Source organism: Chiloscyllium punctatum, chromosome 36 (genome assembly GCF_047496795.1).
Source record: "Chiloscyllium punctatum isolate Juve2018m chromosome 36, sChiPun1.3, whole genome shotgun sequence".
Taxonomy (NCBI): domain Eukaryota; kingdom Metazoa; phylum Chordata; class Chondrichthyes; order Orectolobiformes; family Hemiscylliidae; genus Chiloscyllium; species Chiloscyllium punctatum.
Window position 1 is genome coordinate 34,404,379 of NC_092774.1, and position 19,878 is coordinate 34,424,256.

The 19,878-nt window shown below is 46.5% G+C and overlaps 1 non-coding gene across 1 annotated transcript; it reads right to left on the reverse strand.

The window, feature by feature from the left end:
- Positions 1-16,694: 16,694 nt before the first annotated feature.
- Positions 16,695-16,768, reverse strand: trnan-guu (transfer RNA asparagine (anticodon GUU)). The gene has a single exon. It is a non-coding gene; the product is annotated as a tRNA-Asn (tRNA).
- Between the last annotated feature and the right edge of the window lie 3,110 nt (positions 16,769-19,878).

The window sequence follows — 19,878 nt, forward strand, 5'->3', positions numbered from 1 at the left end:
CATTCAGAGAATAGAGGCGCTCTCAATGTCAGGAAGACCACACCCCTTCCGGTCTTCCAGCGCTTTCTATTGGTCCGTCAAAAGAACGTCGCGAACTGTTTCTGCTGTCAGATAGGAGCATGCGCAGTATTTTGCTGACACCGGCGTATATGCGCAGTGCTTGTTGACACTGAGAAGCATGCGTAATATGTCCTGTGAAGGTGTTGGTGTAACCGACAGATTTTCAGTCCAAATGCTAATAGGAGAGAAAAAAAAAGACTGGTGCCACAAATTTGTTTTCCTGGTAAGTTCAGGTCACCTTTATTGTGACCCAACTTCGGTACTGCTTCAGATCTCCCCAGCAAAAAGCCATATGAAAACCAATTTATTTCATTCTTAAACAGCTCAATGTCAAACTGCACACACTCCCCATCCCCACTTTCTTTAGTATTGGTCAGCACAGACTTGTCCCTTTGAAATTGGATCCTTGGTACAGCCTTAACCCAGAGGAAGTATTGCCTCACTCAGCAATTTCAACCTATGCTCTGTATCCAAGTAAATTTCTCCCCACCTATTTTCCAGGCATTATGGAGCGTAGTCAAGAGCCCACCACATTGCTGTGGGTCTGGAGTCACGTGTAGGTCAGATCAGGTAAAGGGTGCAGCTGGGATGACTGAGTGAATCCTTTCCCACAACAGTAGTTTCCTTCCCTCAAAAGGACATGAGTGAATCAGATGGGGGTTTCTTTGTTGCCCTGAAAACGGTTTCATCGTTAGATTCTGAACTCCAGATTTCTGACCAAATCCCAATTCCGTCATCTGCCACAACAGGATTCAAACCTGTGAGTTCCCAGAACTGGGTTGATAGTCCAGTGGCTAATGGTACTCGGCCGTTTTTCTTTCAATCCCCCTGCAATGGCACAAAAATTCACTGGTGCCTCCGCAGGCTGGAGGAGCTGGAGAAGCCTTCCTGCACTGAGAGTGGGGGAGTGGGCTGTCTCCAGCGTGGACTAGCTGGTGGGTCAGCAGGCTGGAAGAATCCATGAATTCCTTCTCACACTCAGAGCAGATGAACAGTGTCTTCCCTGTTTGGACCCGTTCATGTTGCTCTATGTTGCCCACAAGCCCTTCCTGCACACGGGGCATGTGAATGGCCTCTCCCCCGTGTGGACCTGCTGGTGGATCAGGAGTGTAGATGACTGCACGAACCCCCTCTCGCACATGGGGTATGTGAATGGCTTCTCTCCTGTGTAGACCCACTGGTGCATCTGCAGGTTGTCCATCCAATTGAATCCCTGCCCGCACATGGAGCACGTGAATGGCCACTCCCTGGTGTGAATGTGTCTGTGAGTTTCTGGCACCGAGGGGGAAGGGAACCCTTTCTCACAATACTCACATCTCACCTCTAGGATTAAGCTTTTTTGTCCATGTTTTAACAAAAGGCTAGAATGAGGTCAGTACCTGAGTGAGCCTGGTGGTACCCAAACTGGTCACTCAGCAGCTCATAGCTGAGAGGATGTTATTCGATATGTAACATAGCTTTATCGATAATCGAGAGTATACTGATAGGACGATTAATCCTGAGTTAGATATGTACTGCTACTTGTGCACAGGCAATCTGGCAAATTTCCATATTGTTGGGTAGATGCCAATGTTGTAACTGCACTGACGAGCTGAGAAAACTGAATGCAGTTTGTATTACACTCGGAGCAAGTGAATGATCTCTCCCTTGTGTGAACTCATTGATGTGTCGGCAGAAGTGAATTATTTTCTCCACTCTCACCAGAATGAATGTGTTGATGTATCAGCAGGTTGTGGGACTATCCGAATCCCTTTGCAAACTCTGAGCAAGTAAATAATTTATCTCCAGTGTCAACTCGCTGATGTCGCAACAAGTTTGATGTCCGGCAAATTCCTTCCCACATACAGGGCACAGAAACAGCCTGTCCCCAGTGTGAACTCGTTGGTGCACAGTGAGGTTGGCTGATTGTGTGAAACACTTTCCACAGGAAGTTCAGCTAAACGGTATCTCCTCAGTGTGATAAGCAAATTTTTCTGGAAGATGGAATACACTGTGAATCCCTTTCCACATGTCGAGCAGTCAAAAGCTTATTTCCAGTGTGACTGTATCAATCAATTTCCAGCTAGACAGGGTAACTACAATCTCTTCCCATAGTCTCCACATTTACATGGTTGCATCATGGCGTTAGAGTCTTCGTGTTGGTCCAGGACAAATGCTCAATGCAATGTGATGATGTCGAAAGCATGTACTGTGAGTTTAAGATAGAGATTGCTTTTCTCAACTTAAAGTACAGCCACAGCTGCGAGCAAAAGGTCGGGCTGTTTCAAATGTAGCAATTGGCTGTTAAATGGATACCTGTGTTCGGTTTGATGTTTTGACAACCACTCAAATTTAATTAATTTAAGCTATGCCCAGGATACCAGAAGACAATGAAATTTGAATTTTATTGTTTTGATCCCTGGAAATCAATCAAATAAGAATTTAACGAGTCCTATGGGGGATATAAACCCGGCATTTTGAAAATTAGTGGGAGAGCAACTGCCGATCTAATACCTTGCTCTCAGAGAAATTGAAAACACTCTCCATCAAAGGTACCTGTTCACGTGAAACATACAGTAAAAAGAAGAGCACCCAGGAAGATCAGCAGCTAGAAAAGTGAAAACATCAATGAAGAGGAGACTGTGTGGCCTTGAGATTAAGTTAATGTAACGTTTAATAAATATATTATTAGAAAAGCATATTAAGTTGCGTCGAGCTGGGGTCAGATAGTAAGTAGTTAAAGAAAGGGGGTGTTGGATTTGTGAATAGGTTCTGTTTTGTGTTCACTATTAGAATTAGAAAAATATTTTCTTTCAATAGTGGAATTTAGGAATTCTGTCACTCACATTTTAACAGATTATGAGGCAAGATGAGTTTTTCTGGGCGGTTAGTTTAATTAACAGGGTTTGATTGCCATGACGTAACAATAAGTATTATTCTTACTCACACACGGATTTATGGATTATGATTCTTCTTTTCATATGTAAATCTTCACCCCAAAATCCTGTAGGGGACTTTTACAGAAGTTATTCCTGTCAGTTCATGATGGAAATTCTGAATAGATACTTCTGGTTTCCCTGAAACATTGTGTCCTCTTGTTGACCAAAGCTGGAAATTCCTGTCTCAGAAGATAGTGGTTTTGTCTCAATGTAACTGGTCTAGTCCTATCCAACCCTGGTTAGTGTTCTGTGAGAGGTGTTCAAATCTCAACAGGCCAGATAGGGGTGTTCCGTTAAGTCATTAAAAATCTGGACTGTCAATTATTGTATGATACCATTGGGCTCACCTTTCTCCGGTTAGACTGAAATGTGACTTTATTGTGGTTGACTCCTCACCGCCCTCCAGACAACGAGGGATGGACAATAAACACACGCCGGCTCAGAGGTGAACACATATCTCTTTTATGTTTCATCTCTTGTGTGACTGACCCCATGTCCTGCCCAATAGAAAGTGGGGCAGCTCGTGACGACATTCTGGAATTGGCGGGACACCGAGCCAATCAGAGTGAACAAAAGGCAGCGCCGAGTTGTTTATGGAGCATACGCAATGCGGGTGTCTGAGCTGGTGGCGTTGAAAAGTGAGAGACAGAGCTGGAGGGAGGGACTGGATGGGTTTAGGAACAACCTGCTGGGAAGTGTTTGTATTCGAGTTAGTACTGAACTCTGGGAAATTCTTTTACACCGGGTTAGAGTGGAAGAACTTCCCCACAACAATCTCAAACCAAGAGGAACATTTGTCTCTCCTGCACTGGGAAGGAGAGGCTTCGGAGCGGCTGGTTCTTGAAGGTCAGTGAACTGCAATTCTCTCTCTCTGTCTCTCCCTCTCTCTAAAGAAACAAAAACATGTATCTACAGGAGGACATTGTGTGTCTGAGAGCGGAGTTTATAGGCGATGCTTCTTCATTCACTCTGATCTTGATCTTCTTGAAGTGAGGATCTGTCAGTTATTCCTGTGATGGAGATGGAGGAAACTATCTGTAAGTATCCCACTGCTCTCACTATCTCTACTTTCATTGAGAGCTGAGGCTTGTAGAGGGCCAGAACGCGCCCTTTCACTGAAGGACATTTGTCAGCTAGTTGAGTTTTTCATGACAGTCCAGTAATGTTTCACGGTCAGTATTTGAGTGACTTTCACACAAATTGCTGGATTCAAAGAACTCCATGGTGACCCAATGGTTAGCAATGCTGCCTCTCAGCTCTGGGGACCTGAGTTTGATTCCAGACTCGGGTGACTGCGTGGAGTTTGCACTTTCTTCATATGTTTGTGTGGTTTCCTCTCGGTGCTCCTGTTTCCTCCCACAATTCAATGATATATGGGTTAGGTGGGTTGGTCTTGCTAAATTGCCCAAAATGTGCAGGGATGTGCAGGCTGGGTGGGTAAGCCATGGGGAATGCAGGGATATGGGGTCAGTCTGTGTGGGATGCTGTTCAGAGGATGGGTGTGGATTCAAACGGCCTGCTTCCACACTCTAAGGTTTTTATGATTCTTATATCCTTTTAGTATCATAAACGGTACGATTTCTCAATCTCTTATTTTTCCTGATTTAATTTTGTTTCACAGAGTATCACAGAGACACATTTATCAGTGTGAATTCTAAGCAAATATCTTATCAGCATCTTAGAATGAGTCAGTTCATCAGGATTTGAAAACCATTAGATTGTCAATGTTTGTCTGTGGGAAAAGTTTGCAAACATCGGTGTACCCAGTGACAAATGGACAAGTCTATTGTCTATTGTCTATAAGTCCTGCACCAGTTCCACAGATTGAATCGCATCCCACCATTCACAGCAGGGAGAGATTGTATCGCCACAGTGGCTCAATCCCAGCCTCAGCCGACTGTATCTGTGGAGTTTGCACATTCTCCCTGGGTCTGCGTCAGCTCCATCTGGGTACTCCGGTTTCTTCTCCCAATTCAAAGATGGGCAGGTTAGGTGAATGGACCATGTCAAATTGCACATTGTTTTCAGGTATGTGTCGGTTAGGTGTATTAGTCAAGGGTAAATGTTCAGTAATGGGGTAGGAGAATAGGTCTGGATGTCTTTATCCCCAGAGGTTTGGTGTGGACTTGTGGACTGTAGGGATTCTATAAGTCTATTAACCCTGACCTGTGTCTGAGTGAGGAATCAGCTGATCATCCAATATGGAGAGACATGATCTACACCACAGACATCATGGAAATGTGCAAACTGTGGGAAGGGATACAAATGTCTATACATGCTGGAAATTCATTGATACAGTCACACTGGAGATAAGTCATTCATCTACTGTTTGTGGGAAGGGATTCAATCAATCACCCGTCCTTGAGAAACAAGAATGCACTCAGTGGGGAGAGGCCATTCATCTGGCCTGAGTGTAATAAGGCATTCTCTGTTATCAGCATCTAGACACACCAACTGGTAAACACTGAGAGATCTTTGAAATGCTCCCATTGAGAAAAAAGCTTTAAACACAGACATGAAATGCTGATACATGAGTCCGTTCACACTGGGGAGAGGCCATTCCCCTCTCTGTGTGGGGAGCAATTTGTCCATTCAAAAAAACCTTCTGAAAGCCCAACGAATACACACTGGGGAGAAGCTGTTACCTGCTGCTTTTCTGGGAAAGGATTTACTCAGTCATCCCACCTTCTGAGTTCACACCTGACTCAGGCAGCTGTGCTGCTGCTGCTGTTCTCAATAAAATTCTGATGGATCTCAACCCCCCACCCCACCCCTACCCCCAAGGACACAGATGCAGTGGAACAGGGAAATGTGGCACTTGTGGTGTCACATGGGTAGGCCAGCAGAAGCCGGCATTGTGTTACTGTACTTCTCAGAGAGAGAGAAACTCTGACTTTGAAAGAATAAATTATAAACGTGATGAATCAAAGTTTGTCCCATTGCAGGCAGGACTGGGCACACACCAACACTCACAGGCACAAAATCAGATTCACAGACAGCGATAAAGAAATTTTCACACACACGCTTCTGGGACAACGTCTGCCACTGCAGACAGTTTGTCATTCATACACAGACAGACACACTCAAACTTCCCTCCGACATAATCTGTGTCCCACTGCTTGCAGAGATAGACACATCAACACAGAAAAACAGACATTAACACAGAGATGGAAGCGCAATACAGTCAGAGTGAGACACAGAATCACTGACTTTTACAAACATGTCCAGAGATATACTCAGACAATGTTGTGTTTAGCTGTGTGAAAATCCTTGTTTCCTTGTGAAATAAATTTGTGTCCTTTGGGTGCAGAATTCTGTGTTTCGTTGTCTAAATGAAAGTGTGCTGTGGCTGCTGCTGGTTTGAAACTGCAGCTTTGTCTCTGTGTGGTTTTAAGTCTGTAATCTGCGTGTGAGGTGAGGAGGTGGGAGAAGGAGCAGAGGGACAGACAGACAGATAGTTTGGACTAAACTATTGAGCTGCTGCTTTCTCTCACACCACCCCCGCTTTCTCTCAACTCACAACTTGTAATGCCCCATCCCTGGGGAGGTATACTCTCGGCAGAAGAGCTGGGTTTGGGCACAGAAGGGTCTTTAAGTCATAGACTTGAAGGTATTTAAAGCAGGTCCTGTCAGCCATAGTTCCCTTTGCCATGTGGATGGAGCAGGAGGTGAGTATCAAAGGGTTTGTGTGTGTGTGTGTGTGTGTTTGTCTGTGTGTGTGTGAGTGTGTATGAGTGTGGTTACTGTTAGAGTCTCAGTGTCAGTTTTGATCGATTAACCACCGTCCATCACCCCCACACCGTCCCTGAACCATCCAGACTGACGTAGATTCTAGGAGCAGGGCCTGTCTCTCATGGATGAGAGGGAGTGTATGAAACCACAGAGAAAGCTGGGACCCACTGGAATTGTATCCCTTCCTCAGTCTCTCTATGGTTTTCCTTAACTTCTGTTTTTCTGACACTTCACCTTTTCTCGCTCACTCTATGTCTCTCTTTCTTCTTGTCTTCCACTCCCATCCGTCTGTCCTATGGGTTCAGGACCATAATTGTTTGAAGTTTGCGTCACCTACTGACCCTGATCACTCCCTGTACGAAAACGTTCTTCCTAATGTCACTTTTACTTCTTTTCCTCGTGATTTAAAAACTCTGCTGAATCGTTGTCGATCCTTTCAGGCGTGGGAGCATTTGCACGACATTATTCCTGTGTCGAGACCCTCATGACTTGAAAACCGTCAATCAGGCCAGCTTTCAACCTACTGTTCTCCAAGGAGAACTGTCCCATCTTTCCCATCTACCTTCATTGCTGACAATCCTCATACACAGCACCATTAACGTCAACCAGTTCAGCGCTGTCTGCGATCATTTCACTGCTTCCTGAAATGTCAGGCTCACAATTGATTCATTCAGAGTCGGACTGCGCGGGCGAACTCTGTGCAATGCTTGTTTTCACTTTCAGCAAGTGCTTCCTTTCACCATGTTCGCTGTAATGGGAGCTCGGCCCCAGCCCGACGTCAGGCAATCCGATCTCGTTTCATTAATGTGCTTTTTGAGCAAATTGCGCCAGCATTTCTGCACAAGGCAACTGAAGCAATGAGGTCTCGTCCGGGATTCGAACCCGGGATCTCTCGCAAGTTTCCCCAACTCCAGGCCCGAAACGAGAATCATACCGCTAGACCAACGAGCCGCAGGCCCAACCCAGTGTGAGCGGCCCTGACCCCGGACCCTCCAAGCACCTTCCCCTTGAATCAGCTGAGACTTGCTCAATGTGAAATACGTTTGAGTTGCTCCAAGAATCGCAAACAGCAAAGAGATTCCACAACATTTGCTTCTCATTCGGTCTCCCTGCGCCCAGGACACTGCTGTTTGTCCCGTTCCCAGTAACTGGACTCTCTCCACTGGCGGATAATTAACCCATTTTGTTTCCAGCTGCAAACTGTTCTGGGGAGGGCAGAGCCCATTCGCTCTTCTGCTCTCTCTCAATCACTTGGGATGGGAGACGTCAGTTACACTAATGCGTAGGAAATGGGCAAGTTTTAACTACATTACAAAGGTCTGTAATCAAAGAGACAGAAAGATGATGTGCTGGCGGGACAGAGAGAAATGGACACCTGAAACTGTTCCCTCAGGTATATCCATATGAGTGTATTTGTGTGCAGCGTGCTTGGTGTTCAGAATTCGTCTTCACACAACAATCCTGCAGAAAGACTTTTCTAACACAGGCGTCTGTTTCTTTGCTGAGAACGAGCAGCAGTGAACATCTGAGCCCCAACTGTCCCAGATGAAGTTGAAAATGAGCCATTGTTTCTCCCTCAGCCGCTCTGTCCCAGAGACAGGGAGAGGGACGGCATCAACGTGTGACGTCATTCCGCCGCAGCCTGAAGCCGTTCAGTCCATCATTTCCATGTGACTCTCTGTCACTTGTATCTCTCCGAGATGATTCCCAATCGGTGACATGTGTCCTCATCATGGGAACTGTGTCTGTGTGGTGATGCTGCTTTCGAAATGCTGATCGTCCTGTCATTCACGTCTGAACCGGAGTGGGGAATTATTGCAGGGAATGAATACGACCGCAAATAATGTGGCTTTGTGGCTCAGTGGTTAACACTGCTGTCTCAGAACGGGACCTGAATTCGATCCTACCATTGTGCAGCTTGTTTGTGTGGAGTTTGTTCAATCTCCCCGTGTCTGCGTGGGTTTCCTGCGGTGCTCCGGTTTCCTTCCACAGTCGAAAGTTGTGCAGGTTAGGTGGACTGACCATGTTAAACTGCCCCATAGTGCCCAGAGGTCGGTCGGTTGGGCGCATCAGTCAGAAGTAAATGTCGGGTCTGGGTGGGTTACTCTTTGGAGGGTTCATAAGGACTTGTTGAGCAGCAGGGCCTGTTTCCACACTGTAGGGATTCGAATTCGAATTGTTTCAACTTCACCAGCTCATTCCCATTTCAGAGAAGAGGTGTTAGGATTCAGTTCAGAGCAGACTGGCGGGAAACAACTCAATTCTCCGCAAGCACTTCCCCTCAATTGTGTAAATTGGGCCAGTGTTTAGTGACATATTCAGCTCAGATGCTCGAAGATTTGGGAAGCAGAGGCAAAGGCACATATAGAACAGAGTACCGTTAAAAAGGGAAGCAATAGCAGACGATAGTTTTGATCGAGGGACATGAACCCAGCACCCTCCCGCTGCGCCACTCTACTTTCCCGCACGGAGTGTTTTCCATAGATCCCTTCACCCTTTCGTCTGGCGTGTGACAGGCACGTTCGAGACTGGTGTCAAAGATCTCCACTTCTGTCGTGTTATATGGTGTTGCGCAGACGTACGGAGGCTGTGTAAATATAAACTGTTTTCTAAATTCCCACATTCTGTTGGTCGAACTGTGATTTAACTCTGAATCATAACATGCGTAGACGGAGGCCATGCGGCCCACCTTCGCTCTGCTGGTTCTACACCGTAAGTAAACGCGTGTCTCAATTCGTATCATTCTCTTCCCTTTTCCGTGTAAATCTGCGCATCTGAACATGACCACAAGCATTGCCCTCCTCAACAAAGAACAGGAGAAGACCACGCAGACCACCACGAGTGTGTCACCTCAACTGTGCACATTAGGCCAGGAAATCAATGTGAAATATTCATGTTGAGTTTTTTGGGAAGCAGATGAGAAGGCGAGGTGCTTACCCTTAGACGGGTAAGCTGCTAAAGACGACGTTACGTGAATAGGAGAGTATAGGACATGGCGGATTTCAGGCCCTAAAGTCATGGAACTCGATATTGAAGACCGGGGGCATGTAGGGTCTTCAAGTGGAAAATGAGGCGTTGTTCTTCCACTTGGAGCTGAGCTTTGCATGTCTGAGACAGAGAGGTTGGCCAGGGAACAGGGTGGCGTATTAAAGTGGCGGGCAACCAGAAGCTCAGGGCCTTTTTTGCGGGCAGTATTGAGATGTTCTGCGAAACAGTCACCCAGTTTATGCTTCATGCTACGTTGGGAACACGACACTGTGAGCAGAGAATGCAGTAGACTAGGTTGCGGCAAATGTACAGGTAAAGTGCTGCTTCACCTGGACGGTATGTTCGAGCCCTTGGATATTCAGGAGAGAGCAGGTAAATGGGCAAGTGTTACACATTCGGCGGTTCCAGGGGAAAGTGCCTTGGACAATGGGAGGTGGGTGTGGGGTGTTGCGAGTGAAGGAAGAGTGGACCCGAGGTGTAAGCCCTGCCCATTTCCCTCCTCTCATATATAAATCCGTGAAGTTGAAAGAACATTCCATCCAATGATTCAGTACCATGTGACTCACGAACTAATTCATATTCATGTTCCGGGGCCAGCATCATTATTGTGTCACAGCAGCTGCAGGCCATCAGCGGGGGCTCGCCCGATGACGTCACGGTACGGCTGGAAGCCCCCGGGACAGTTTATCAAAGAAACCTCCCTGTGGGTCAGGGCAACCCTGCATCAGGAAGCACTGAGATGGCCAACTACTATCAGTTAACATGGGGAACACATCACCACATTCCGCAGCCTCGTGGCAAACTTCCCGTTCTTCTACTTAAAGTTCAAGAGCCCTCAGACCGAAATTCCCCAGGTATGTTTGGAAGAACTTTTTCCAGGTGTTCACAAAGTACATCTATGAGCAATTTGTTAAAGTTTGAATTTTGCGAGCGTTGAAATTATGTGCTTTTGAGTGAAATCGCAGTTCGAAAAAACAGAATGTGGGAATTTAGACAGAGTTTATATCTGCGCATCGGCAATATGTCTGCGGGTGCGTGATGGGAGCATCACCCAGAAGGGAAACCATCTCTTCTATTCACTCAATGTCCTCTTTAGCAGCTTTCCCGTATAACGGCGCACTGTTCTGCACCTCGCACACTCATCTGCTTCCCAAAACACTTCGACATAAATATTTCACATTGATCTACTGGCCCAATGTGCACATTTGAGATGACACACTCGTGGAGGTCTGCGTGGTCTTCTCCTGTTCTCTGTTGAGGAGGGCAATGCTTGTAACTGGTCACTCAGGTGTCAGAGAAAAGTTTCGAACCAAAAGGGTTTAATTTTCTGCCAGTAGAAACGACCCGGTTCCTGGAGATGGGACAAACGGAAGCAGGGAGACAGAATGAGAAGCAGCTGTTCTGGAAATTGTTTGTCTGACCCCATTAAAAGCACACAACCCAATCCAAGGAGGAGCAGCTAACACACCGCCCCTGTGTGGGCTCGAAGCACCAACTTTTCAGTTAACAGCCGAATGCGCTGGCCAACTGCGCCATAGAGACAGGCAACGACAAAAGATCATCGCATAGGGGAGGCTATTAGTGAATTCAAAATTGAAGCATGCCCCGCCTAGAATTACAATTGTGGTCTATCAGTCTTAATTTGCACAAATAAACCCTGGGACATTCATTGTGGACACACTGGGGACAGTCTGATCTCACTCTCTGCAGAGACATCCATGTCACGAGGAATGAGCTTTCTTACTCCGGGGCCGTCGCCCTTCGCGCCTTTCAGTGTTTTGCCTGTTCCCGAGTTCACCCGTTGGCTCGCAGGGAAGAAGGGGTTTGAATACGTGATGTGCAGGAACGACAATTCTTTCAATGTCTCAGATCAGTTCATGTGCCGAGAACATCAGAGTCAACCTCCCGGCCTCTTCAACAAGGGGACGGTGTCTGGACTGTCATTGTGGTGCTTTTCTGCAAAATATCCACTTGCAATGTCCTACAAAAGAGTAATTTCTCGTGAAATGTGCTTGAGGCTTGAGGTATGCAAGGTCAAGATAATTTAGGTAAAACACGGAAACGCTATCCTCATTAGCAGACAGTGAAAGGATTACAAGACACAAATTAAACATTTTCGACAAGTGATACAGGGGACTGGGAAGATAAGTATTATAAACTGTGAACAGCAAAGTTCTGGAGCACAACACTTACATTCAAAGACCGAAAACATCCAGGTCCTGATTAATCAGATTGCATTGTGGTGCTGTTTTTTGCAAGACATCCACTTGCAATGTCCTACAAAAGAGTGACAAAACCCATCCCTGTCAGCCCAGGATAGAAAATCCGAAGGGATGAACGATTGCTGATTTTCTGAAGATTCACAGAGCTCAGACTGGGTTTTGGTGATTGTTTCTTTTCCACTCCCAGGAGCCGCAGTGGTTGAGGCGTTGAGTTGGGGAGAATAAAATGTGCCCGTGAGCAGCATGTGGGGCTATTTCAGCTTCCCCTCATCTGACGACGCTGTGAATTAACTCCGATGTTCTCAGGGACATTTACTGACGCGAGACAGTGAAAGGATTCTCATTCCCGCAGATCGGGAATTCAAACCGTATGCCGGCTTCAGGACAATGAGAAAGATTAATTGGGGTGTGTGAAGAAGCTGTGAGCTGCATTTCAAACAGGTAGGTGGAGTCAGATGCATCATCCATTGCGCCCCGGCCCTGTGCGTATCTAACGCCACCATGCTGCAGAGTTCTGACGTTAACACGGACATGCGCAGCAATGGGTTCATTCACAATGTGAACAACCAAAGATAATCACCGTCACTGATTCACTTCCACAGGCCCAACTTGATGAAGCAGTATCTTTCACTGGCAAAGGAAACACCCTTGTCCTCAGGTGCCTGCTTCATTTCGATCACGATTTCAAGCACCTCACTGTTCTAGTCTCATTTCCAAACACTTTGCTCATAGCCTCAAAAGAAGCTCTGAGGGTGTCTGCTTGTTCCACCCGAACAGGCAGTGGGTTGCAGATTCCCACCAGTCCCAATTTGAGTGAAATATTTTTCCCCCTCCACTGATTTGAATCTTAAAAAAGAAGCCGGGGAGCAAGCTCCCTTTCTTTTCGACGACATTTCTCATTTTGTACTCGGCAGGGTTCACACCTGCGAGGGGAAACCGCAATGGATTTCATGTACATCGCATTAACCACTCGGCCACGAATACAAAACCACACTGACAGCTTGACTTCCCAGGTCTGTCTGCCTGTGGAGCGGAGAAAGAGTGAATCATCGCAGAGTTTGTTTGAATCCAATCACTTCACAGTGATTCGAAAGGGTTAAATATCAGCACATGGTGTTTGCAGATATTTCGGTGTTTCACCCCAAAAGATGAAATGAACTTTCAGTTAGAAATTGCAGGAGGAACTCAGCAGGTCAGGCAACATCTGTGGAAAGAGAATCAGAGGCAACATTTCAAAATTGTGTTTTCACCGACAGGTACTGTCAAACCTGCCTAGTTTCTCTTTTGGTCTCGTCTTCTCAGCAAACGCAGTCCCTTCCGTTAGACATCAATTCAATTCAGAAACCCCTTTGTGGAGAAGATTTCCGTTGGGGGAAAATTTTCCTGACGCCATTAAAAGCGCACAGCTTCGAAGCCAAAGAAGGGCAGCTCGAACCACCAACCTTTCGGTTAACAGCCGAACGCGCTGACCAATTGCGCCACAGAGACAGGCGCTGACTTGGGCTGCACCATCGCCTGGTGATTTTATAATTCAGCCTCCCCGCCGAGAATTACAATTGTCGTCTATCAGTTTTACTTTTCCATAATCAAGCCTGGGAGATCTCTTGTGGAGATACCGGGGACAGTCTGCAGACACATCCATGTCACGAGGAACTAGCTTTCTTACTCCGGGGCCGTCGCCCTTCCAGCCTTTCAGTGTTTTGCCTGTTCCCGAGTTCTCTCGTTGGCTCGCAGGGGAGAAGGGGTTTGAATTCATGATGTGCAGGAACGACAATTCTTCCATTGTCTCAGATCAGTTCATGTGCCAAGAACATCAGAGTCAACCTCCCGGCCTCGTAAACAAGGGGACGGTGTCTGGACTGTCTCTGCTCAATCGGACCGGTCATCTTTCATTCTCCTCGAAATCCGCTTCGCAAAGTGTTTCTAAAGGTTCACAAAGCTGGAGACTGGGATTTCTGTGTTGCTTCATGAACATTTGAACATTTTTCCATTTCCTAACTGACAATATTTTGCCAAAATCTCTTCCAATTGTACGCCTTGCCTCATGTCCAGGGATGAGGAATTTCCATTTTGGGGAGACATTCCCAAGATGGAGAATGTTCGCTTTGGAGCAAAGAAGGAAAACTGGAGATTTCCTGGGGCTGTTGGTCACGATGGAGGAAGAAGCGGTGGGAATGGGCAGTTTAATGATCAGAAGAACCAATTGCCACTGACCAGAGTCAGTTACCAGAGGACAGGGATTGAAGTTCTTGAATGAAAAGCAGCACTTGTGCCTAATAAACACAGAGAATACTGCAGAAAGCCAACGGGTCGAGCAGCATCTGTGGAAAGGGAAACAGAGCTGACGTTGTGAGTCTGGTACGTTGTTTGTTCAGAACCCGAGTTTCCTGCATGGCAATCAATTCCCAGACATGAGAAAACGGGTCTTTATTGAGACGGGTTTTGTGAAGTTTGAGCGATAATGCAACCAACAGGAAGTCATTTAAAATCGCCAGCGAAGAAATCATAGCCAGCAGGTTACCACCCTGGGCGGGGAGCCCCAAAGGATCTCTACGCCAACACCTTAAGTGTTCGGCCACAACTACACGCCCAAAGTTGTGGTCTAAACTTTCTCATGGAATAGTTCTAACAGGAAAGGTGAGTATTGGGCTTGTCCTGTCCGCGCCATAGCCCCAACGTATCCTGTTGCCCTGGATTTGATCAGGACAGAGGAGGCTGATGGGAGATCGAATTGAACTACACACATTGATGAGAGATAGAGCGGCTGGGAAGGATCCATTCCCATGCGTAGAGAGATTAATAATCAGGGCCGAAAATAAGGAGCCACTTCAAGAAATTTGGGGTTCATTCAGCAAAGCTAATGTATGACTGTTCACAGGAAATTGTGATGAAAGTCTCTCGAGTTATTTTGATGAGAAGTGTTGATGATGCTAATACAATCGATAGGATGAACGTAGATTGGTAAATGTATTTGGTGACAGTTCTGTTCTAGCCCTGTGAGCGAAACCTGGATCTGAAGGAGTAGAAGGGACATTAACAACATCGATCTGAAATTGGACACGTGACAAGGAACAGAGCCATCATGAACAGTTGGCTTTTGAACTGGAGAAGGTTTCTCGTGAAATTCGCTTGAGGCTTGAGGTATGCAAGGTCAAGATAATTTAGGTAAAACACGGAAACGCTATCCTCATTAGCAGACAGTGAAAGGATTACAAGACACAAATTAAACATTTTCGACAAGTGATACAGGGGACTGGGAAGATAAGTATTATAAACTGTGAACAGCAAAGTTCTGGAGCACAACACATACATTCAAAGACCGAAAACATCCAGGTCCTGATTAATCAGATTGCATTGTAGTGCATGTTTGCAAAACATCCACTTGCAATGTCCTAGAAAAGAGTGACAAAACCCATCCCTGTCAGCCCAGGATAGAAAATCCGAAGGGATGAACGTTTGCTGATTTTCTGAAGATTCACAGAGCTTGGACTGGGTTTTGGTGATTGTTTCTTTTCCACTCCCAGGAGCCGCAGTGTTTGAGGCGTTGAGTTGGGGAGAATAAAATGTGCCCGTGAGCAGCATGTGGGGCTATTTCAGCTTCCCCTCATATGACTGCGCTGTGAGTTGACTCAGATGTTCTCAGGGACATTTACTGACGCGAGACAGTGAAAGGATTCTCATTCCCGCAGATCGGGAATTCAAACCGTATGCCGGCTACAGGACAATGAGAAAGATTAATTGGGGTGTGTGAAGAAGCTGTGAGCTGCATTTCAAACAGGGAGGTGGAGTCAGATGCATCATCCATTGGCCCCGGCCCTGTGCGTATCTCACGCCACCATGCTGCAGAGTTCTGACGTTAGCACGGACATGCGCAGCAATGGGTTCATTCACAAGGCGAACAACCAAAGATAATCACCGTCACTGATTCCCTTCCACAGGCCCAACTTGGTGAAGCAGTATCTTTCACTGGCAAAGGAAACACCCTTGTCCTCAGGTGCCTGCTTCATTTCGATCACGATTTCAAGCACCTCACTGTTCTAGTCTCATTTCCAAACACGTTGCTCATAGCCTCAAAAGAAGCTCTGAGGGTGTCTGCTTGTTCCACCCGAACAGGCAGTGGGTTGCAGATTCCCACCAGTCCCAATTTGAGTGAAATATTTTTCCCCCTCCACTGATTTGAATCTTAAAGAAGAAGCCGGGGAGCAAGCTCCCTTTCTTTTCGACGACATTTCTCATTTTGTACTCGGCAGGGTTCACACCTGCGAGGGGAAACCGCAATGGATTTCATGTACATCGCATTAACCACTCGGCCCACGAATACAGAACCACACTGACAGCTTGACTTCCCAGGCCTGTCTGCCTATGGAGCTGAGAAAGAGTGAATCATCGCAGAGTTTGTTTGAATCCAATCACTTCACAGTGATTCGAAAGGGTTAAATATCGGCACATGGTGTTTGCAGATATTTCGGTGTTTCACCCCAAAAGATGAAATGAACTTTCAGTTAGAAATTGCAGGAGGAACTCAGCAGGTCAGGCAACATCTGTGGAAAGAGAATCAGAGGCAACATTTCAAAATTGTGTTTTCACCGACAGGTACTGTCAAACCTGCCTAGTTTCTCTTTTGGTCTCGTCTTCTCAGCAAACGCAGTCCCTTCCGTTAGACATCAATTCAATTCAGAAACCCCTTTGTGGAGAAGATTTCCGTTGGGGGAAAATTTTCCTGACGCCATTATAAGCGCACAGCTTCGAAGCCAAAGAAGGGCAGCGAACACACCGCCCCTGGGTGGGCTCGAACCACCAACCTTTCGGTTAACAGCCGAACGCGCTGACCAATTGCGCCACAGAGACAGGGGCTGACTTGGGCTGCACCATCGCCTGGTGATTTTATAATTCAGCCTCCCCGCCGAGAATTACAATTGTCGTCTATCAGTTTTACTTTTCCATAATCAAGCCTGGGAGATCTCTTGTGGAGATACCGGGGACAGTCTGCAGACACATCCATGTCACGAGGAACTAGCTTTCTTACTCCGGGGCCGTCGCCCTTCCAGCCTTTCAGTGTTTTGCCTGTTCCCGAGTTCTCTCGTTGGCTCGCAGGGGAGAAGGGGTTTGAATTCATGATGTGCAGGAACGACAATTCTTTCATTGTCTCAGATCAGTTCATGTGCCAAGAACATCAGAGTCAACCTCCCGGCCTCGTCAACAAGGGGACGGTGTCTGGACTGTCTCTGCTCAATCGGACCGGTCATCTTTCATTCTCCTCGAAATCCGCTTCGCAAAGTGTTTCTAAAGGTTCACAAAGCTGGAGACTGGGATTTCTGTGTTGCTTCATGAACATTTGAACATTTTTCCATTTCCTAACTGACAATATTTTGCCAAAATCTCTTCCAATTGTACGCCTTGCCTCATGTCCAGGGATGAGGAATTTCCATTTTGGGGAGACATTCCCAAGGTGGAGAATGTCCGCTTTGGAGCAAAGAAGGAAAACTGGAGATTTCCTGGGGCTGTTGGTCACGATGGAGGAAGAAGCGGTGGGAATGGGCAGTTTAATGATCAGAAGAACCAATTGCCACTGACCAGAGTCAGTTACCAGAGGACAGGGATTGAAGTTCTTGAATGAAAAGCAGCACTTGTGCCTAATAAACACAGAGAATACTGCAGAAAGCCAACGGGTCGAGCAGCATCTGTGGAAAGGGAAACAGAGCTGACGTTGTGAGTCTGGTACGTTGTTTGTTCAGAACCCGAGTTTCCTGCATGGCAATCAATTCCCAGACATGAGAAAACGGGTCTTTATTGAGACGGGTTTTGTGAAGTTTGAGCGATAATGCAACCAACAGGAAGTCATTTAAAATCGCCAGCGAAGAAATCATAGCCAGCAGGTTACCACCCTGGGCGGGGAGCCCCAAAGGATCTCTACGCCAACACCTTAAGTGTTCGGCCACAACTACACGCCCAAAGTTGTGGTCTAAACTTTCTCATGGAATAGTTCTAACAGGAAAGGTGAGTATTGGGATTGTCCTGTGCGCGCCATAGCCCCAACGGTTCCTGTTGCCCTGGATTTGATCAGGACAGAGGAGGCTGATGGGAGATCGAATTGAACTCCACACATTGATGAGAGATAGAGCGGCTGGGAAGGATCCATTCCCATGCGTAGAGAGATTAATAATCAGGGCCGAAAATAAGGAGCCACTTCAAGAAATTTGGGGTTCATTCAGCAAAGCTAATGTATGACTGTTCACAGAAAATTGTGATGAAAGTCTCTCGAGTTATTTTGATGAGAAGTGTTGATGATGCTAATACAATCGATAGGATGAACGTAGATTGGTAAATGTATTTGGTGACAGTTCTGTTCTAGCCCTGTGAGCGAAACCTGGATCTGAAGGAGTAGAAGGGACATTAACAACATCGATCTGAAATTGGACACGTGACAAGGAACAGAGCCATCATGAACAGTTGGCTTTTGAACTGGAGAAGGTTTCTCGTGAAATTCGCTTGAGGCTTGAGGTATGCAAGGTCAAGATAATTTAGGTAAAACACGGAAACGCTATCCTCATTAGAAGACAGTGAAAGGATTACAAGACACAAATTAAACATTTTCGACAAGTGATACAGGGGACTGGGAAGATAAGTATTATAAACTGTGAACAGCAAAGTTCTGGAGCACAACACATACATTCAAAGACCGAAAACATCCAGGTCCTGATTAATCAGATTGCATTGTAGTGTATGTTTGCAAAACATCCACTTGCAATGTCCTAGAAAAGAGTGACAAAACCCATCCCTGTCAGCCCAGGATAGAAAATCCGAAGGGATGAACGTTTGCTGATTTTCTGAAGATTCACAGAGCTTGGACTGGGTTTTGGTGATTGTTTCTTTTCCACTCCCAGGAGCCGCAGTGTTTGAGGCGTTGAGTTGGGGAGAATAAAATGTGCCCGTGAGCAGCATGTGGGGCTATTTCAGCTTCCCCTCATATGACTGCGCTGTGAGTTGACTCAGATGTTCTCAGGGACATTTACTGACGCGAGACAGTGAAAGGATTCTCATTCCCGCAGATCGGGAATTCAAACCGTATGCCGGCTACAGGACAATGAGAAAGATTAATTGGGGTGTGTGAAGAAGCTGTGAGCTGCATTTCAAACAGGGAGGTGGAGTCAGATGCATCATCCATTGGCCCCGGCCCTGTGCGTATCTCACGCCACCATGCTGCAGAGTTCTGACGTTAGCACGGACATGCGCAGCAATGGGTTCATTCACAAGGCGAACAACCAAAGATAATCACCGTCACTGATTCCCTTCCACAGGCCCAACTTGGTGAAGCAGTATCTTTCACTGGCAAAGGAAACACCCTTGTCCTCAGGTGCCTGCTTCATTTCGATCACGATTTCAAGCACCTCACTCTTCTAGTCTCATTTCCAAACACTTTGCTCATAGCCTCAAAAGAAGCTCTGCGGGTATCTGCTTGTTCCACCCGAACAGGCAGTGGGTTGCAGATTCCCACCAGTCCCAATTTGAGTGAAATATTTTTCCCCCTCCACTGATTTGAATCTTAAAGAAGAAGCCGGGGAGCAAGCTCCCTTTCTTTTCGACGACATTTCTCATTTTGTACTCGGCAGGGTTCACACCTGCGAGGGGAAACCGCAATGGATTTCATGTACATCGCATTAACCACTCGGCCCACGAATACAGAACCACACTGACAGCTTGACTTCCCAGGCCTGTCTGCCTATGGAGCTGAGAAAGAGTGAATCATCGCAGAGTTTGTTTGAATCCAATCACTTCACAGTGATTCGAAAGGGTTAAATATCGGCACATGGTGTTTGCAGATATTTCGGTGTTTCACCCCAAAAGATGAAATGAACTTTCAGTTAGAAATTGCAGGAGGAACTCAGCAGGTCAGGCAACATCTGTGGAAAGAGAATCAGAGGCAACATTTCAAAATTGTGTTTTCACCGACAGGTACT